This window comes from Phycodurus eques, chromosome 7 (genome assembly GCF_024500275.1).
Source record: "Phycodurus eques isolate BA_2022a chromosome 7, UOR_Pequ_1.1, whole genome shotgun sequence".
Taxonomy (NCBI): Eukaryota; Metazoa; Chordata; class Actinopteri; order Syngnathiformes; family Syngnathidae; genus Phycodurus; species Phycodurus eques.
The window spans coordinates 22,954,618-22,977,538 of NC_084531.1; the positions used below are offsets into that span (position 1 = coordinate 22,954,618).

At 40.5% G+C, this 22,921-nt stretch overlaps 1 protein-coding gene across 5 annotated transcripts in view; it reads left to right on the plus strand.

The window, feature by feature from the left end:
* The window catches only part of zgc:172282 (leucine-rich repeat and fibronectin type III domain-containing protein 1-like protein), a 143,327-nt gene that overhangs the window by 63,057 nt on the left and 57,349 nt on the right, over positions 1-22,921 (plus strand). For 4 of the 5 annotated variants that reach the window (XR_009768921.1, XM_061682017.1, XM_061682014.1 and 1 more), the window contains exon 2: positions 10,280-10,385. The exons of the other annotated variant lie outside the window; for it this stretch is intronic. The gene's annotated coding sequence lies outside the window, so the exon portion shown is untranslated. The remainder of the gene's footprint in view (positions 1-10,279; positions 10,386-22,921) is intronic. 5 annotated transcript variants of the gene reach the window in all.

Genomic DNA, 22,921 nt, shown 5'->3' on the forward strand with positions numbered 1-22,921 from the left:
GGTTTAGTGGCTTCATTATTAGGTCCCATCATCAATTCTCACTGGAGCGGTTGCGATGAGAATCAGCAACTCCACATCTGAGGCCATGGTAGTCAGTGCTCATCCTGGGGTCTTGTTCACGAATGAGGGAAGAGCGGGGGATCGACAAGAAGTTCAGAGTGACGTCTGCTGTGGTGAAGAATGAGCTGAGCCAGTAGGCGACGCTCTCAGTTCAGCATTTGATCCAACCCCGGATAGGTGGAAGATGATAGATAGAAGATGGTTGGACGGATGAGTTTAAATAAGGAAGGACATATCGATATGATGAAGGAAAAAAGTATAATTAAATAACTAGTAACGTCACACATGAAGTGATAGTGTATCTTGTCACTTGATGTCATTATGTAAATAAATAGAATGAGGCTTGCACATTATATGGATTGCTACAAAATTATTTCTTACCTTGTTAAGTGCTCACCTGAAAAAGAAAAACTATATGGTAGACATCAGCTGTTTTGGTGATGATTTGAGTGTGAGCGATAAGCAAGCCTTGCAGACAAACAAACAGACAAAGCCAATATAACTTGTGTAGCTTGGCAAGATAAATGTCACAATGTTTATGTCAAGCAATGGCAAACAAAGGTTCTGTTTTCCGTGTAATAGTTTGAAAGTTACTTGAGTAATTTACCAATATGATGCTGTAGGAGAAAAATGCTCATTCTACTGTGCATCAAGATGCTGGATAGACATTTGAGTTTATAGCTAGACAAAGTTATATTACAGTGCACATTTAGGCTAGATTTGCACTGCAGGTATACTTGCTCTATTCGAAATATATGCCTACTGTACATCAATTTTCTCTCTTGCTCTCTATTAACATACAACCCGATCTACATTACATCACTGTGCTTCAGTGGCAGGCTGTGCATTTGGTACCTGGCTTTCAGTGGAGACTCATCTGACTTAATCCACCTCTTAATAGCACCACTATTTTCCTTGCAGAGTCCAAGATGAAAAGGTTCTGAAGACGTAATTTACAGCTCTTTTATTCTATTGCAGATATTCGACTATTTTAATCAAACTTCCTGCAAGTAACTGGCTGTTCTTGAAATTAATGCTAAACTACAGCAAAAACAAGCCAGTTCGTAAGACTGGTACAAAGTCAGAGTTGGATGAAAATAAAATAAAAGACGAAAAAGATAAAATCAAGGGCGTGATCGACAGATGTCAATCATTATCGGCCGTGTGAAACTTAGTTTAAAGGCAGACTGCTATACACACACAGAAACACGCACGCACACACACATGCTCGCACGAACACACACGGACATGCACACGCATGCATGCACACGCATGCATGCACACGCGCGCACACACAACCTGTCATTATACTGACAAACAAAAATACTAATTTATTATTTACCAACAGTCTGTTCTTTTAATTTTGTAGTTCACTGCACTGCTCTTAGCTTTTTGGTCCAATCAGATTTGAACTTTTATGCACTACCATGTTACTCTAATTTGCCAATGACATTCACAATCAGTAGCCCTGACTGATGTAACTACTCGGGGCCATAATTTCCAGTTTGTGCATAGGTTTTAAAAAAATATATATATATTTTTTTTTTTTACACGCCTGGCTTATGCACTTTCATGGTACGCAGATTCTTTTGTTATGATTACTGACACACCCACTGTGCGAGACTGGCTCATGTGTGCACAACAACCAAAAAGACGTGACTCACTGAAGTCTTTTTAAAAAAAAAATGTTTTATGCCGGAACAGTTTTACTGTGTCACACTGGAGTTTATAAGCTGCTGTTGTGGTTTCTTAGTATTATAATGGATATTTATTGAGAATCAAGAGTCAATCAGTTGAACAGTGTTTCTAGAGGGGAGTGAGAAAAGAAGACAAAAGACAAAGCACTAATTGTAAACAGGATGAGAAAAGTAAATCATTATATATCTAGAACAATGAAACATTAGATATGAGTGTTGTATGGGGCCCCTGTGACGAAAGGACAGGACAAGATAGGACACGACAAGGACAGGAGACGCATGCAGGACAAGGGTCGTGAACCCGGCTGTCCAACTGAGGTGTGGTGGGAGTGACAATGTAAATTATAAGTCTTTAGGATGAGAATGTGAGTCAGGGGATACCCAAGCGATTTGCATATTCATAAGTTATTTGTCGCAATAAGTGAGTGGCCCCACACCCATCGAAAAAGTCCCAAGGGGCGTGCCTGTGGACACATGCAAGTGAATTGACCCTGTTTTGCATGCAGAATGACTGACAGAAGAGTCCTGTAATTGCTGTGCCTGCACCGCGGTGGCTGAGGACCCCACCCAATCAATCGAGAGGCGGGATCGGGCCCAGGAGTCCACCCAAGAGCAGCCCGGTGGACGTGACACTCCCCACAACGAGGAACCCAGGGCGCCACGACAACCGAGGCCATATTTCTTTGACCAATTGCAATAGAATTGCTTATCAGAATTTCAGCATGGCGAGTCTACCTTTGGTGCAAAGACAAAGAAACAGAATATGGAGCTTCGTAGGGTCTGCATTTAAAATTAAAATACCCGCAAATAAAATTGTCTGTCCATTTGTGAATGGAACTGATTTTCAGACCTCACAGAAGGTCAGCTACAGTATATAAATAGCCCTTTTCACACAGTTTCCCTAAAAATTGGCGCATCAGAGGCATAACAGGAAAGCCGACATTCATTCGCCTATACCGATCAGACAGGTATAGGCGAACGAATGTCAAGGCAAGCAATTGCGGTGCAGAAGTTACGCAGTTTTTTTTTTTCATTATTTTGAAGGCCAAAGTGGCTGATAAGGTTCTAGTCTTCCGAACAAATTTGTCAACTGCCGGCCAATTATTAAGAACAACTCACTGCTATTTTCATATGCTCTATTAAAGTAAAGACTGAAATGTCAACTAACCCTGCAGTAGCTGTTGAAAACCTCCATACAGCAGGGAAGAACCAACACCAGTAGAAAGGCTGCGGTGCAGAGGTTACGCTGTTTTTTATTTCCCATTATTTTGAGGGCCAAAGTGGCTGATAGGTTCCATTTTTTCGGACAAATTTGTCAACTGCCGGCCAGTTATTAAGAACAACTCGCTGCTATTTTCATATGCTCGATTAAACTAAAGACGAAATGTCAACTAAACGTGCAGTAGTTGTTGAAAACCTCCATACAGCAGGGAAGAACCAACACCAGTAGAAAGGCTTCCACCCCTTTCAAATAAAACACTCCTTTCGACCCACCTTTCATCAGTACACAACAAATAGCCTCACCACATCATTTACCCATTGTTTAATGGTCATTGTGGCCAGCAGTGCAAGTTGTTGTCAGACGTTTGCTTAATTAGACTGCCAAAAGTCATCGTATGCTAACCAACGCAACCTCTGTTACTGTGCCTGTGTCTTCCCATCCATCCATCCATTTTCAACACCGCTTATCCTGTTAGGGTCACAGGGCGCTGTAGCCTATCCCAGCTGACTTCGGGCGAAAGGCAGACGACCCCCTGAACTGGTCACCAGTCAGTCACAGGGCACAGATAGACACGGACAACCATTCGCACTCACATTCGCACCATCACTGAGTGGGAACTGAACCCACGCTGCCCACACCAAAGTCAGGCGAGTCTAACACTACACCATCAGTGACCTCCTTGTGGCTTCCCGTAATCTGATAAATTGATTTAGAGCCAAGGTCTAGTGTGTTCTATACGGTACTTTTCGGATAGCAGCAATGGCTTTTAACACAAATCGGCAGGGGAAGCGACTCTCGGGATCATGTAATTAGCCCGTAGTTCCACAAATGCAATATTAAACAGTACCATCTTTCGACTAATGGAGGCATATACAACATATCATTGCACCAGTTTTTTTTGTGTTTTCTTGCCCTTTAAAGGGAATGAGAAGAGCTACTTTGACTGGTAGTGAATGAAGTGGGTTGTAACCACACCCATAGCAGCGCAGACCACCCTCTTATAGATGCATTTGGGTGCGCTGGTCAACAAAATTACCAAACCTGGACTAAACCAACTCTGGCACACTCCGCCCGTTGCGCCAGATTTACGCCGGTCACGAAAATAGGGCCCTCAGTCTCAACTCTAATTCATCCCAAATAAATCGGAGATCAAAGATGGTTAGGGTTAGATAGCTACACCTGACTTTTGGTTTGGGGGATGAGACTCTTGGCCAATGCAAAGGTTATCAAGTGTGTGTTGCGCTGTGTTGGTCATCTGAACAGCACAACACACTATCAGAGCATTGAAAACATACGAGGCATTTTTTAAAATTATGTCAGGGGTCTCTCATAGACTATAGTACGGTGGTGTGAGCAACACCAGAGCTGGGATTGAATGTCTTATTGGGACCATATTGCTGAGTGCCTTGGTGACAACACAGGCACAGACACACACACACACACACACACACACACACACGCACGCGCGCACACACACGCGCGCACACACAGCTTGAGTTGAGTGTTTTACATTCAACAGCTATACAGTCAGGGGCAGCTCTCAGAGGTAATCATAGCAGCATTTAACTATTTGCAAATTGCTCTGATATACATTTTAACACTTCATTAAGCAACCTTGTAATTTATGCTTAATTAGTTTTACTTTTGCTTTTGTATGAGACATGAAGTTTGAGTCAGATATAATAACTATATTCTTGTTTTGTTGGCTTTCTGTGTTTTCGTGTTACCACTACATGAAGTATTTACACTTTTTTCCGCCTTTTCCCCACTGTATAGCTGCTTGCTAATTTGCTATTTTTTAACAACTTGTTGCAATAACAACATATTAATGAGCTGATGCCAGCAGTCAAGTTAAAATTGCAGGTGTATTGAACAAGGTGCAAAAAGGTAATTCAGGGAGTTGACTTTCATTCTCCTAGAGATAGAAATGTTAATTACATTTAAATTATTATAAAATAAATGGGGCGTAACTATGGAAAGAATTTCTCATGGAAAAATGTCTTACAATAATGTTCTATTTTCTTTTTCCTCAGAGTGAAAACCTTACAAACTCAACCAAGGTAGTTCATGTTTTAAAATGATGCCGTTCTACAGTCTTGATACGCTTCTTGATTTGTTTTGACAGTCATCGCTGATTAAGTTCACGGTGATTGACCTTAAGTGACCGACATTTCTAATCAGCAAATGTTTTAGCGCTCACTGTATCATCCCCCATCGTTATTTGGAAAATATTTTAATGAGATACAGCTTTACACAAGGTCAAAACAATATTTCATTGTCAACGACAACGCACAAGGGCACACAACAGTTTACTTCACGTTCAGTCAAAATGAAAAGAAAAAGAGCCCCCCAAAAAAGCAAGGATTTCTCTCCTTCCTGCTGATCTTTTTTTTTTTTTTTTGCACATTTAACACGCCCTTCAGATAATCAAGTACATTTTAATATCTCACAAAGACCACCCCAGTAAATGTAAAATGCAGTTTGTAAATGAGGATTTCATTCATTAAGAGTAAAAAAAAAAGTCCAAATCTATCTGGCCCTATGTGCAAAAGTTATTGAACCTAATAACTGGTTCTGCCACCCTTGGAAGCAGTAACTGAAATCAAGCATTTGTGACGACTAATGATGACTGATTCACATCGCTGTGCAGGAACTTTAGTCCACTGTTCGCGTAATCGTTTTAAATTATATATATTGGAGCGCTTTCAAGCACGAACTTCCCATTTAAGGTCATTCCGCAGCATCTCAATTTGATTTGTCTTTGTCCCTCCAAAACTTTCCTTTAGTATCTTTTGAGCTATTCAGAAATGGACTTGCTGGTATATCAGAATCAGAATCAGAATCATCTTTATTTGCCAAGTATGTCCAAAAACACACAAGGAATTTGTCTCCGGTAGTTGGAGCCGCTCTAGTACGACAACAGACAGTCAATTGACAGAGAACACTTTGGAGACAGAAAGACATTGACAAAAAAAAAAAAACAGTCACTGAGCAGTAAAGGGTTGCTAGTTATCTGGTAATGTCGGTACATTTTTTTTTTTTTTTGACAATTGTGCAAAAAGATCCTCTAGCACTTAGAGCAGTTCGAATGACTAATATTACAATAGTCCGGTGCAATGACCATTGTGCAAAGGGCGCTGAGACTTCAAGGAGTGTATGTGGTTTAAAGTACATTAAATATTTAAATATTAAATATATTAAATATTTCAGGGCATTGTCCTGCTGTATAACCCAAAAGTGCTTGTGACTGATTGCCGGACATTTTCTGGTAGACGGCAAAATTCATTGTTCAGTTCATCACACCAAGCAGCTCCAGACTATCACACTACCACCACCATGTTTGACTGTAGGAATCCTGTTCTTTTTTTTGTCACCAAGGTGTTTTTTTTTAAATGAAATTGACACTGTTATACTGAGTCCATGTTAGAGAGTCAATCTATAGAGGTCTAAATAGCCAAAATACGGGAGCTTTACGAAATTATCATAGGAAATTAAATTCATCAGCGATGTTCACTGACAGTGTAGTGGTTCAATTGCTTGACTTCCATTCAGGCAGCATGGGTCAGTTACCCCTCTTTGATAGCGCGAATGCGAGTGTGAATGGTTGTGTGTCTCTATGTGTGCGCTATAATTGCTTGCGACAAGTCCAGAGTGTAGTCTGCCTATTTCCCTAACCTGGGATGGCTTTATATGTATATACTGCATATAGCTCACTCACAATGACTGTATTGCTGTGACTCAGACTTTATATAATCTGTAGAAATGTTCATCTTTGTAAACATTTATAATGAGATGTCCTAGAATAAATGATAATACATAAGGAGGTAAATGTATAACGGGAACAAAAGCTTGAAAAAGATTCACACATACTGTAGGTCACTGTAGGTCTCATGCTGCTGGTTTAAGGGAAGCAATGTAAAAAGACATTAATTGGAGTCTGATATATTGAGTAGAGAAACTCATGTCTAATGCTAATTTACCTTCAGTTATAGTTGCCATTGCTGTGGGGATTTCTGCCCTGTCTGTTAATAATTTCACTTCTTTTATTTAATCACCGACACCGCTGACAACCCCTCTAACTGGTTCAAAGGTAGAAGAGATGGAATTTTGTCAGCTACAACTAACACACCTTCGCACACGCTCACTCACTCACACGCACGCACGCACACCAGGCTCACTGGCAGGTCATTTTACCACAGTAACACTGCTGTGCAGAGGGAAGCGGTGCTAAATATAGAAAAGAACTCAGCAGTCCAAGTCCAATGACATACAAGAACATCCAATGTGGATGGGAAGTGTGACAAGGGATTGATTACCTCGAGACTGAAAGCCATTTGATAATAACAATTAACCAGAATTTAAAGCCTGCTTCATTTGTCTTTTTGCCATACCGGCGGCACGGTGAGAACGACTGGTTAGCACATCTGCCTCACAGTTCTGAGGACCGGGGTTCAAATCCCGGCCAAAATAGCTATGTACAGGCTAAGACAGAATAGGAAGTGCACATTATGGATGTAGTATCCCAATGCTTGTGCATATTATGAATAGCAATCGGGCTTTGAATTTGCTATTTACCATTCAATATTGGTAGGGTTTTGATATTTGGATTGAAGCAATTCACTTAAATAAAGGGGAAAATAAAATGTGGAAAACGTGGGATGAAAGAAAGCATCAGAATATAAATTATAGCTTTCTCAACTGACATCTGTTTCGCAGGCTGTGTTGAGTTTTCAACAACGTGATTACAGTCCTTCGCAAACCATTTAACACGTTGTGAATTTGCATATGCTGAATATGAATGCTGAATGGGGGGCTTCAACAAACTCTCCACTACAGCTTTCCACTGTGTTGTCATATACTGTAGCTTCTTTGTGTCTTGATGAAAAGACACATTTGGACTTGTGATGAGAGTAATTAATTTCTCATAACATACTTCAGTTCTGTACTCAATCTGCAGGCTACCTCGTCAAAGGTCCTGGTTCTTTTTCAACCCGGTACTGTACACCAATTCTAATCCAGGTTGAGTATAACACTCGTAAGAATTCAGTGATAAATGGTGTCAGAAGTAGGATGGTTAGCTGTGAGGCCGTCTAGGGTATGGTAAGTTAGAGGGACTCTTGGGATATGTGACCCCTTTACAATTGACCCTGGAAAGTTTGTGGTGGGGGAAATGTGACGACAAAGCCATCACTGCAGTTATGTATTGACTACCATGCCCGGGTGCCTGGCTCTTTGGTCATACCACAGGTTTTTAACCTAATAGACCTGGTTCAAATTAAGGTTGTGGGTAATGGTCCTCAAAATTCAATGAGACACGAGCGTCGGAACTCGCGGAGAATGTTAGGTTTTGCAACACCCACACCTTTCCCAGAGTTTTCGTACAAATGTCTCACTTCAGTCACTCACTCTGCCACTCTGTGGTTGCCTTCCCTCCCACTCACTCTATTGTCCCTTCAAACATGACACAGGCTTTTAGTGTGACCGGCCGATAATCGGCTTTGCTGCCTTAAATCCCGCCCCTCTTGCGATTTGCTATTGTTCAGCCCAAGCTGAGGAATTGGGGAGTGGGTACTAGCTAGGTTCATTGCTCACAAAGGCACACCTCAAAAGGGCTTAATTAAAGGCTAAATATTGCGATTTATTTCTGTAGGTGGGTATTAATTACAGGAGATTCATTTTCAGCCTATTCTTTACAATTAAATCCAGAAAATAGAGTAATTAAATGACTCCATTCTGGTTTTTTTTTTTTTGCAGTTTGTGATAGATGTGTATCGAAGGAAGAGAGGTCATGCATGTATCTGTGTGTGTATTTACTCCATGGGCAGTGCTTGTTTCGATCCGAGGTGCACATATGTGTCTGCTGTGTGTATATAAAATTCCTGATTTCATTAAAATATGTTTGGCTGGCAACCAGTTCAGGGTGTACCACGCCTCCTGGCCGATGATAGCTGGGATAAGCTTATTGTGAGGATAAGCGGCTCAGAAAAAAATGTTTTGATTCATTTGTATGAGAATACAGTATGTGGCCAGTTGACTAAAAATGTACAGAGAAACACAGAACACAGTGCCATTTACAGCCTCTTACTTTTTTGCTACCCACATCCCCTTCAGTTTTGCAAAGTTTACACCACTGCCATGAAAGTAAAAATCATCGAATGAGAGAAGTGGCACATAAAACTCTGAACAGCAAAAAGATCAGATTATTACAAAAGCCATTTCTAGTCGAACTCACATAGCACAGCCTGGATTCACCAAACAATTCAACTCAGGACTAATGAATCCTGTGTCACTCACATTGATTTGAATTTTCATACTGAGCCACAAGTGTCAATAAGGTTCCCACGAACCTGGATCCTACGGGTCCTCTGGCTGGCTACTGCTAATTACATTAGGCGAGTTAGCAGACTCATGTGGTCCACTGACTGGCCTAGGTAAACAAGTTCAAGTTTTTGTTTTGTTTATTTTTTCCTTCTGGGATTTGCTTTATTTTTCTTGATACCAAATACATTATGAAAACGTTTTTATTCCAGAAAGTTTTCCCCCCAATTAACTTGTGTTAGCTTTCTTAGAAATTATAGAAAAAAAGGGAAAAAAGTGTTTTCTCTTGGAAAAGTGTTCTTTTAGTCAAATATATTTGCAATATATACTGTAAATGGGCACTTTGTCTTTGGAAATGTCTTATACGATTGACTCCGTGTTTGCCTTCCTGCACCAGGCTCCTTTCTCATCATACACATACACACATACATATTCCACTCTTGTTTGTTTCTTAGCGCGAATAAAACTCGCTCGTTGTTTTTTTTCTGTTTTGTTTTAAATAGTTGCTGGAGGTGTTGGAAAAGTCACTAAACATAGTGACCCATTCACTAAAGTGGCAAAATGCTTCCGCTTTTGTAAACTAGAGCCTTACAGTTCACAGCCATGTTGTTGGTGTGGATGTCAGGAGGGGCACATTATGAACTACAGAAGCCTCTATGAAAGCAATTTCAAAAAGCCCTGACTAATGAACAGATAAATTGAATTGCTCAGCCCTACTGTAGGTGAGGGGCAACCTCAGCACATCCAATACTTGTTGCATCTCTATTATTATTGTTCATTTTATTTTTTGCATACGTCAAACACACTGACTCAAGTGAACGGGGAGGGGGGGGGACTTTTTTGAATGACCTGAAGTAGTGTGAATCCATAAAATTAGTATGTTGACTCAGTCTATTCACCAGACTGTGTCACCTTTTTCCAAGATAGTAGCCTTATACTGTAAATAACCTATAACCTATCTTTTCTCTGTTCTTTTATTCAGGTTGGGCTCCCTCCCTCCAGGCTGCCCATCCTAATCTATTCATCTGTAAATCACTGCAGATGTTCTTCATGTTGACCCTAATTAAATCAAGGCACACTTGATACAGGTAGGCAAACTTGGCATACAGGTTCTTGTCACCGCCAGAATCACGTAATAATGGCTTAATATACTCAAATGTTTGTATACTGTGAACCACGGAGGAGGCTCGGAAATTTTCTGGTGCTGCTTTGCTAAAACTGGCACAGTGTGTCTTGAATCTGTGTAGGTTAAATCTCAAGATTATCAAGGAATTCTTAAGCAAGTGACAGAAGGTTTTTGCCACTGACTTAAAGGTCCCGTATTCTGGCTATAGACCTCCCTTGAGTGACCCTCCAACATGAACTTAGTATAAAAGTGTCTATTTCATTTCAATAATCACCTTGGTTTTGAGAGGTTTGTGTCCAGAAAAGACCTCTCTGACAGGTACTTCTGTTTGACCAAGTTTTGTATCCCCTTTGTCCACATGGAATGTACAATGTATATGTTCAAAAGGAGTAGAAAGAAGTAAAAAAACTTTTCAGGTCCGACCCCTAATTATGTGAACATACCTGACTGATATAATAGTCGTGATTTAGGAAGCTGATTTATATATTATATTCTCGTAATCTTAAGCGAGCTAGTCCATGTAAAATATATAATATGAATAACTATAAATAACGGGTCCATCCAAGTGTAATGTTCACTGGACAGGTGCGCGTCTCACTGATAGTTCAATAGTAGTTTGATTGCAGTGATTGTGTTAATATGTTTTCTAAGAAAGTTACAGTTACCAACATCATCAAAAGAAATCATTGGGTTATAATTGTCATTTGAAGTTATTTCAGCAACCACTGTGTGTTTTTCTTTCTTTAAAGATAGGGTACCAACAATTTGGTCCATGTGTTGATAGAACTGAATCGAATTAGACCTGTAACTATTTTTTGACGGGTATATGTATTTGAGTGTAAATAATAATAATAATAATAATTTTGTACAGCTTCTGTGGAATCAGTTCACTGCCTATGCCCCATCTCCCTGTGATTGACCGGCAACCAGTCTACGGTGTAGTCAACCATTGCCCTGCCGTCACTCTGAACAGGATGAGCTCTATGAATACCGGATTAATGCTCTTCCAATCTCTTATTACAATTATAATTACAGTTCCAAATGATAGTAGTATGCTTTCCAGACCAAATATTTAGGCTACACAGTACGCATAGGAGAGAACACTAAAATAATTTGGGCTGTGACTATTGGTGGAGGTGTATGTCCTCTGGATGATCTTGCTTTTTTTTATTCTGGTTGAATTCCCCCCGCCTCAAGTGATTTGTGGGCCAACAGGCTCTACCTTTGTTACAGAACAGCCAAGAAAAATTGAAAAAAAAATTCAATCTGATGGACCGTGACAGATGGATAACTCAAAAAGGGATAACATGTTGTCAACACTTGTTGTTTGAGCATAAATTACATTTTAAAAATGTATAGCACTTTTCTGGTTGGCCTACAAAGGAGCCCAAAACTCAATACCTCTTAGAACAAACCGAATTTATCAGTTTTATTTTTCTAACTAGCTTTTGGCATAAAGGTACAGTGTTCCTTGATTATTTATTAATGTTAATGATTAACTTTTGCACAGTTTGAATGACACATTAACAAGTTCAGGGGAGTTCAGGGGCAGTGGGAGTCTATCGCAGCTGACTTTTGGCAAAAGGTGGGTTACACCCTGGACTGGTCACCAGTCAATCTTAGGGCACCTGTCAAGACAGAAAAGTCTTCATTTACCCAGTTACTGTGAGGGAACTGAACTGCAGCTGACTGCGCAAATGTCAGTCGAGTAAAGCATTAAACCACTAACTTGTTCGAACCTCGCTTAGAACTTTTGACCAAGCTTCACGATGCATCAAGATACGGATCAATTTTGTAGTTCCACTAGGAATATTACATGAAAACCAACTTGTCTGCAACAAAAATGATGATCCAATTCAAAAGGGCTTTATTTTGAGCTTTTACCAAGTGCTGGCTTGGTGCTTGTTTTGAAATTGATTCTTTATATCATTTTCAGTTTTCTCTGGTCAGCAAGCTGTGGTCTTTTGTTTCAAGGTGCCAATTTATTGTTGACAGGGCAAAATTGGCATATTTCCTTTTTCTGAAATGGTTTAAAGCCTGAAGCTAATAAACACAAATTTTAATTAACCTACTTGCAATGCAGATTGTTTTTAGGCTTTGATTTACTGTATAATGAAACAAGCTCACAAATGATTATCAATTGAAAAAAAACTCTTGCACATGGTTCTTTCCCAAGCATCAGAAGAACCATCTCTCACAAATTTCAGTCAAATGCACTTCATTTAGATGACAGAATGTTAAACATTGTCTAGCACAGAATAACAGTTTCACATCTAATTATTCATCTCGATGCAAGCATGATTTAATATTCCCTTTTTTGAACATTGTGAATTATAAAGTAATTTATTTTCATTTATTTAACAAGTCATGGCATTATAGATTATTCATCTGAAATGAATAAACATAACATGCACTATTATCAGGCAACGTGTCCTCTAAGAATGTTTGCAGGGGGGAAAAATGAGGTATTTATTTGGGATCCATTCTTGAGCTAGTCATCCGTGAGGCACATGCAGGAAAGCATGAAAGGACACTGACCTCTTTGTGTTTGTCAGCAGAGCTTGTGTTAATGTCCCACATTACATGGTGGGTATAAAAGAAAGAATGTCCCAATGCATGAACTAAGAACACAAGAATTATCACTTTGTTTTTGTAAATAATTTCATCAATTGGAGACATACCAAGTTGGTATTACATGCATGCATGCAGTTGTTTTTTTGTGTTGGTATTACCAACACAATAAGACACAATAGACATACATACTGTACATATCCATTGAAGTGGAATTATGCCCAAGTCAGGGACGCAGATTTTCATTCTAGCACGCCTATAGTATTTTGACATTATAACTGATTTTTGTGATTATAATTACATGCATACACTTGCATGCAAATGTGGTTTGAATTTGCTACTGTACAGTATATCCCCTGCTTTCAATGCTTATGTATCTGGAGAGGAGATATTTATCAAACAGTTGCACCTGCTTGGATGAGAAATGTGCCTGACAGCCAAGCTACACCACAAATGTCCTCCCCAAACAGCTTCACTTTCAAAATTTCATTACCAAGATTTCTGGTGGTACTATTCTTGTAAATGAGACATTATTTGTAAAACAGAATGTTTTCCTCTGACATGACAAGCAATTGTTTGTACTGCATTGTTCAAAGATTAAGCCCATGGCACTAAAATTTTATGCTACACTATTCAATATACAAGTCTCCATTCACAATTATGTTGTATGTTAATATGGGTGAATGTCTCTACTCAAGTAAGTATTACAGCTATTTTAAGACAAAACTGCATTCATAACAGCGAGCAATGTTTCTTCGCACATTTATCATCACAGCTTTATCTTAAAAGAAAACCATGTCACATAAAGTTAGTCAGTCACTGATAGTTTTGCTCATAAATATGGTGCATTTCCTAGAAAATTTCATTCGAATTGGATTTAAGGTCAGTTGGTCAGGGATTGTTATTAAATCACCACTTGTGTTGTTGTAAAATCACCAATTGTGTTAGAAGACTATGTGCATTTCTCTTGGGTTTTAAAAAAGTTCTATTTAAAGGACATCGTCTTATGTTGTTATTCACAAAGTCTCATGCCCCTCCAAGCACATAACTTAAGTCCTTGATCAAGCTTTGATTGACAACCAACATTACATTCAGACAGTCTTAAGTCATTGTTTGTGATTTGTTCATGCAAATGAGTTTCCATTTACCATTAAGCATCTGTATGCCATTACAAAAGGTTGAAAAGAAATCTATTGGGAAACGCGTATGCATTAGTTTGTTCTATATATATAAAAAAGGCAGTCACATAGCATATTTGACTGCTGTCATGTGTCTTTGGATTCACAGAAAAACTAAACGTCATTGTTTACAGGTATCTTTGTAAAGAAAAAAAAATGGCTGCATTTTAGAATATTCTCCAAGAAAGCACAATAAAAAAAATCTCAACCACAATGACACTCAAATATTCAGAATCAGACTCAGAATCATCTTTATTTGCCAAGTATGTCCAAAACACACAAGGAATTTGTCTCCGGTATTCATAAGGTTGCTGGGTGCGCGCCACCCAGGAGGCAGGGTCGGACCCAGGAGCGCACCCAAGAGCGACCGGGTGGATGGGGCACCACCCACAACGAGGGACCCAGGGTGGTTCACTGGCCCCACCGAGGCACCTCAAAACTGGCCACCAGGACGAGGCCGCAGGGGCCCAACACTACCCCGCCAGCCAACCACCACCCTGCGCCGCCCACACGCCCCGCCACCGCAGGACTGATTTACTGAATCCCAGTCCGACAGCCCCCCAAGAAACCCTGAGTATGTGTGTGTGCCCGGATGTGACTCGTGAAAAAATATTACCAGTGAGTGTGAGTGTGTGCTAAGTGACTGATAAAGAGGGCCCAGAGTGCGGGAGGTGGACAGACCAGGCAGCGACAAAACCCTACAGCACGCCCCAGGGTCAGCAGGGAAACCCCCACGCAAGAAGAGGGGAAGACAACCACAGCCGGACGCAAGGACCGGAGAGAAGAGGAGGGAGCAGGCCACCAGCAGAAGGAACGGGAAACCAAGGCGACGCCAGTTGGCACCACCCCAGCCCCAACGGAACATGAGCGAATCCACCACCAGCGCATGCCGGGAGGCCTGCTCAGTCATCCGTCACCCCCTCAAAGGCTGGGAAGGAGTAAAGATAATCGCGCTCCTACAAACGCCGGCACCGCAAGCACAGGGTCAAGAAGGGAAGATCCCCAATCCATGCATGTGTCATTCATCGTGCAAATCAGTCGAGAGAGTAAGAAAGAGAAAAAGTAAATAAATAAATAAATAAGAAAAGAAAGCGAAATAAAACAACATCAACAAAGAATGCAGGAGGCAAAACTTTACGTTTACATTTACAATATAATCCTGTCATTTTCACATGGCATTCTAAGCAGGGAGAGGAATCAAAGAACAATAACAGCATGTTGAAGAAGGGTGACCAGCTTTCTGTGTAATTATGAAATTTTTTAACTTTTTTTTTTTAAACTTTTCTAACTTCCCCCTTACTAATCATTGCCACTTCCTGGTCCACCACATTTGCCTCTTCTACTCTTCCTTCTCTCTCATTTTTCTCATTCATCAACTCCTCACAGTACTCTTTCCATCTATCCAGCACACTACTGGCACCAGTCAACACATTTCCACCGCTATCCTTAATCACCCTAACCTGCTGCACATCCTTCCCATCTCTATCCCTCTGTCTGGCAAACCTGTATAGATCCTTTTCTCCTTCTTTAGTGTCCAACCTGGGATACATGTCATCATATGCCTCGTTTGGCCTTTGCCACCTCCACCTTCGCCCTACGTCACATCTCAATGTATTCCTTTCGCCTCTCCTCCATCCTCTCAGTGTCCCACTTCTTCTTAGCTAACCTCTTTCCTTGTATGATTTCCTGGACTGTGAGGTTCCACCACCAAGTCTTTTTCTCTCCTTTTCTGCCAGAAGATACACCAAATAGTCTCCTGCCTGTCTTTTTAATCACCTTGGCCACCTTCCACCACATGGTTCTCTGTTCTGCCTTTGGCTTCTTAATCTTCCTCCCCACCACCACAGTCATTTTACACACAATCACCCTATGCTGTCTAGCCACACTCTCCCCTACCACTACCTTACAGTCAGTAACCTCCTTCAGATTACATCGTCTGCACAAGATGTAATCCACTTGCGTGCTTCTACCTCTGCTCTTGTAGGTCACCCTATGTTCCTGCCTCTTCTGGAAAAAAGTGTTCAGTACAGCCATTTGCATCCTTTTTACAAAGTCTACCACCATCTGTCCCTCCAAATTCCTTTCCTGGATGCTGTACTTACCCATGACTTCTTCATCACCCCTATTTTCTTCATCAATATGTCCATTACAACCTGCACCAATCACTACTCTCTCGCTGTCTGGGATGCTCAGAACTACCTCATCTAGCTCCTTCCAGAATTTCTCTTTCACCTCAAGGTCACATCCTACCTGTGGGGCATAGCCGCTAATCACATTATACATAACACTCTCAATTTCAAGTTTCATCCTCATCACTCGATCAGATACTGTTTTCACCTCCAAGACATTCTGAGCTAACTCTTCTTTTAAAATAACCCCTACTCCATTTCTCTTCCCATCTATACCATGGTAAAATAATTTAAACCCTGCCCCTAAACTTCTAGCCTTACTTCCTTTCCACCTGGTCTCCTGGACACACAATATATCAACCTTTCTACTAATCATCATGTCAACCAACTCCCAAGATTTTATTGTCATAGTCCCAACATTCAAAGTCCCCACATTCAATTCTAGGTTCTGTGCTTTTCTCTTCTCTTTCTGCCTATTATTGTAAAGGTAAATAGCTTAATTGGTTTCCGCGGCAAGGGCCCTAGATTAATAGAGAATAAAACATTTGCAGAACCATAATAGCAATGTAATTATCTCTGGAAGCCATCATATGCATTTTTTCAGAGCAATAAAATCATTTTACCAAATGAAGGCCATAGGATACCTCATGAGCCAACTGTCTGTTTTCATTTGAATTAGTATGGATCAATTCAAAGCACAGTCTATATATTTGTTTTTATGTGCACGTATAGTTTGTGATTGAATGGTCATGTGTTCTTGGATTTCCGTTGTAATGTGTGATCAAGTCCCTAAAGTGGCAGCTGCAAAACAAAAAGAAAAGCAGGAATGGAGAAAGTCACTGATGGTGCAGTGGTGCACTCGCCTGACTTTGGTGCAGGCAGCGTGGGTTCAGTTCCCACTCAGTGACGGTGTGAATGTGAGTGTGAATGGTTGTCTGTGTCTATATGTGCCCTGTGACTGACTGGCGACCAGTTCAGGGTGTAGTCCGCCTTTCGCCCAAAGTCAGCTGGGATAGGCTCCAGCGTCCCGCAACCCTAACCAGGATAAGCGGTGTTGAAAATGGATGGATGGATGGAGGAATGGAGAAATCTTCACGGTGATGACTACCAAGTGGCATGTACTGCACAGTTCTCCAGCCTGTTTTCTTCCTCTTTTGTTTTACCCTTCCATTCTGAGTTCTCCTTTCTATTATTACAGCTTGTCCTTTTCACTGCTACCTTATCACATATTCTATTTCCACTTTTGAATTTATTACTCCTCCTTTTCATTTTTATATAATATCATTACTCCCTAATCGACATAATTACTGAACTGCTTGCAATTGCTTTTTGCAAAATTAAACACATCAGTCACACCTAAACCTTTAAATTACTTCATAAAATTACAGGCAAAAGAGGGTCATGATGAGAGAACAGTGGAAAAATAAAAATAAAAAGAAGAGAGGTTTCACAAAAAATTGTTTGGGAGTTTTTGAACAAACTAAGCAACCAACACAACTGAAACAATCAAATGGTGCTGGCAATGCTGATTACTACTTTTCGCTAATGTGCCCCACCTCTACATAAAGGTTTATAAAGTCACAGTTTGTGCTGTGTGCTGGGAGATGCTTTAAGACATCACAGCTGAACTGATGGGACTGTGATGCTCCACAAGGCAGAGACATTCACCAGGGATCTGTACCTTTAAGGGAGAGGCAGGTGTTACACTCGTTTATTTGGCTGGCTGCTTGGTTGAACTGTTGGTTTTGTATGTGGAGAACAAAGACACACAAATCACTTTTGTCTCCTCATCTCATTATTTACCACACCGCCACAGGATTATATAATTTTAGGTTTAGGGCACAGTTGTCCATTGTTGTCATACAATGATGACTCGAACGGCAAAATTAACTTAAAAATGCATGTATAATTCTCTAAGTGACACTTAAACTAAATCTTCATAAGTGTAATGTATTTTGGTGGCTTTTAAAAATGTAGTTTGCCTAATCCTTCTACCTAATTTTCAACACATTTTTTAATACTGCGTGTTGTCATTTGTGTTTCCCGGCTTTATTTGGGCAGGAGGTGGGGTACACCCTTAACTGGTCAAATGTAAATTGCAGAGCACAAGCGTACAAACAACTCTGGAGGACCTGGGGATAACCAAAGCAAGCACATGAGAACTTGCAAACTCCAAAAAGGGGAGGACTTGATCCCAGAACCAAAACCTCTCAGCTAATTAGACACTTTAAGAGTGTGTATGAGAAAAGGAAAATAGTCTTTGAAAGATAGACATCAGTATGCTTCACAGTCCTTAATTGTAAACCTCACAGACACAATGTTGGAAAAATAAATCAAAAGCAGTTGCAAACAAATAACTTATTTTGAATTTTTAGAACTGAGCGTGAAAACAGCTTCTAAATCTAGATAAATTAAGTCTGCGTCCCTCCTTTTTCTTCCTTACTTTAAATAATTCATGTTGGCTCATTCAGAAACACTCACTCAGTTTATAGTGAAACAAATGACAATTGCAATTAAGTTTCTAATGCTGTGATGACCATGCTAAAAAACCTTTACGTAATATTATACATTACAAAAATGTGAATTTAAACCAATGCTGTGAGTACCTGTTATACAGTTTACCTAACTCGTTGAAGCCAGTAATGCATCTTTAAATACTTTTATATTGTACAACCCTACAGTATGTGTTATTATGTGTTATGTGAAATGGTGTGAAGAGTTGGATGAAATCAGACGCTTTACAAGGCATTGAATGTGTCCTGATCTGTGATTGGTTGAGAATGTCATGGGGTGGAGGTCAAGGTGAAGGCTGTTCTATGGAGAGTCAAGCCTGCGTATGATGAGACCTCATCGATACCACCGATTCATTATACAATTCAATAATGAGTAGAATAGCCGGCACGGTGGAAGACTGGTTAGCACATCTGCCACACAGTTCTCACAATACCGGCCCACCTGCGTGGAGTTTGCATGTTCTCCCCGTGCCTGGGTGGGTTTTCTCTGGGCACTCCGGTTTCCTCCTACATCCCAAAAACATGCGTGGTAGGTTAATTGAAGATTCTAAATTGTCCGTAGGTGTGAATGTGAGTGAGAATGGTTGTTTGTTTCTATGTGCCCTACGATTGGCTGGCAACCGGTTCAGCGTGTACCCCGCCTCCCACCCGAATATAGCTGGGATAGGCTCCAGCAGCCCGTGACCCGAGTGAGGATAAGCGGTAATGAAAATGGATGGATGGATAATGAGTAGAATTTATTTTGTCCGCAGTGGTACATGAACCTTGACCTCTCTCCAAAGCCCTGACAGACGAAGCAGGGAAGCAGGCCCAGTTTCCACAGGAATGTTCCAAGCTATTATCATAGGTTTTTTTTTTTTTTTTTTTTTTTTTAAAACACTTGGCTTTAGCAGGACACTTGGCTGCTTTTGAAGAGCAGTGCGCAGGTTAAATATCCACCGCCAACAGGTTACGATTTATAACATCATAATGCATTGAGGAAAACAACGAGAGATAGGGCAATGATGCCAGACAGGCAGAAAGTCAAAGAGTATGTAGTATGCGAACAGGAAACAAGGAAAGCAATGTAATATTTATGGCATGGAATAGAGATAGAGGCACAAGGATGTGTTTGTGGCTGAGTGAGTGCAGAATTACGGGTGGCTGGCTGCACAAAATTTTAGAACGTGACATTTTATGTTTAAAAAGTGGTCAAGATTTTTTTTTTTCAAAATGCACACAAAGGTATAATTTTAGTTTTTTTCTATGCTTGTTGGTGAATATTAGTTGAGTTTTTATACAGGAATGCTTCTTTTTTTTAAGTATGAATTAAAACAAATGTTTAATATATATCTATATGTTAAGTTATTTTACACAATATGAGTCCTGTATTATCATTTTTACTGTGTGCTATTATTTATAATAATATATATATATATATATATATATATATATATATATATATATATTCACTCACATGCTGTGGAAATTAGCAATGTTAAATGAATATTACTAAACATGAACAGCTCTCTGGCACTTTCATTTTGTAAAAGTAGCTCACACAAGATAAAAGGATCGAGACCCCTGCAATAGAACATGGACTGACAAGCATTGTTGCTGTGGGCTCGCACCACCTCATTATGTACTATACTGGCAGGACTATTTTAGAAAGATGATGCACTGAGAACAGTGTTGGAAGGGAAGGGCACCAACGTGAGCTGACTATTTTGAAAGGTACAGTGTGAAACAACAAGAAAGAGTCGTGTAACACAAGACATCCCCACACAAGTGTTTGTGTGTTTCTTTTCCTACCTGTATGTATTTTACGAAGTCAAGGTGAAGGTTTGTGTGAACAACTCTGTTTATCAGCCCCTGTGCATTTATGTGGGGATTTGTTTGTGCCATTGTGTGTGTATCTGCAAGGCCGCCAGCTTGGTCACACAGCTGGTATGAGATTCGGATAGCAGGGGAAATGTGCCAGAACCATGACCCCATACTCAACATAATTGTTCCCTGTGCCAAAACTATGAACAAACAAAGCAAAAGGTGCCAACAACTATGGAAGTAATTCTGGGAAAACAGGATGTTCTCTAAAATATGACTTAAACTTAGCTGAATAGACTGCACTATAGGTGCATGGCTCAGCCAGTTAATGCTTGCGATTGGCGAATGGCAGTTTGACTCATGTTGGGGTGACACAACAACAATCACAATCAGCAATCTGTGCAGAGCTTGGGTACACTTTACAAGGTTAGTATGCCTACTGTCAGTGTTCTGTAGCCCTATTTTCACCATATACAGAAAAACCACACAGTCAGGAATGTTGCAATAACAGCGTTGTACAGTGATTTGAACATGTAAACGTGCCGATACTTGAATGCTCGTCCTGGCCACTGGTGGTAGGGGAGGGCGGGGTAATTGTGCAGGAAGGTCCAGAAAGGTTAAAATCACCCAGTATGATTGATATTATAAAAAGCAGTTTGATGGAAAAACTGAGATTTTATGGAAGTAATTATTTTCTCTATTTACAAAAGTAATACATTTTTCGGGAAAGCAACCATTTTAATATTGTTGTTGATTTTTCAACTTTACCTATTGCATAACACTTCTTGAGCAAGAGAAACATTTTCCTCCACGCCTTATGATTTGGCTTGCTGTGGGATTGAGCAGGTATTAAAAATCAGTATTTCATCTGAATGTATGAGCGCCACCACCAGCTAATAGGACATAGGCATACATTCTTCTTTCTCACTGACTGCATAAACCGAGTCCCACACATCTTTTCTTGCAATAGGATTACCACAGGTGGCACGGTGGCCAACTGGTTAGAGCGTCTGCCTCACAGTTCTGAGGACCGGGGTTCAAACCCCGGCCCCGCCTGTGTGCAGTTTGCATGTTCTTCCCGTGCCTGCGTGGATTTTCTCCGGGCACTCCGGTTTCCTCCCACATCCCAAAAACATGCGTGGTAGGTTAATTGACAACTCTAAATTGTCCGTAGGTGTGAATGTGAGTGCGAATAGTTGTTTGTTTGTATGTGCTCTGCGATTGGCTGGCAACCAGTTCAGGGTGTACCCCACCTCCTGCCCAATGATAGCTGGGATAGGCTCCAGCACGCCCGCGACCCAAGTGAGGAGAAGCGGCTCAGAAAATGGATGGATGGATGGATGGATGGATGGATGGAAGGATTGCCACATACTAGACCTTTATCTTGCCTCACTTAAATGAAAACAGGTATCTGGTATTTTTATTACGATGACATGCGGTTAGAAGGAATGTGGAGTTTGTGTTTTTTCATGTGTGTGTGTGTGTGTGTGTTGTGGTAGGATAGAGCAGGCCCAGTGCTCTTGGCCAAAAATAACTACAGACCACTATCCTATAGTGTAGCAGCACTCTCACAGCACAAGTGTAGTTGTATTCTCAGCTATGAGGATTCTGTTCACCAGCCATCACCCTATGACGGCAATGCATTCGTTACTTGCCAGATCTCCAGACCAATCTTGTGCTTTCTCACAGCCCCCATACACACACTTGCAACTCCCCCACAACCATAACACATACTCTTCCCACCTCCTCACTGTTACCATCCATGTGTCATCGACTGTTGCTAAGATACAGGCCTCCACCAAGTTTTTTTCTTTTTCTTTTACCAACGGTTTTGACACAGACCCCAGTCTGTAGGATCGCTTAGTTTTTTTGTTTTTTTGTATTAGCCATTGTCTTCAGCTGTTATTCATCCAGTTGCTGCCATGGCTATGGAGGTCTCAATTTCCGCTGTCTGCTCCAAGCCGTTTTATATCTTCACCAAGACATTGCCCTTAATGGATGATAACTGAGGGAAGAACTATATATTTAACTTAGTGTACCACTAAATACATCTCCGGCCATGATTTTCCTTTGTGCAAATGTTGAATTAAATTATATGAAAGACAGCGTATGTACAGTGCATGGCATATTTATGCATACAGGTGAAAGAAGTAGAGCTAAGTCCATATATGCAAATGTGCAATATATGTTAAATCATTATTTCCATGGTTTGCTTCACATACAGGACATTATATCCACGCACAGACGACACGGTGTTGTCCGCCAATAGAGGCTGACAGGGTAATCTGTCTCCATTGTGGGATG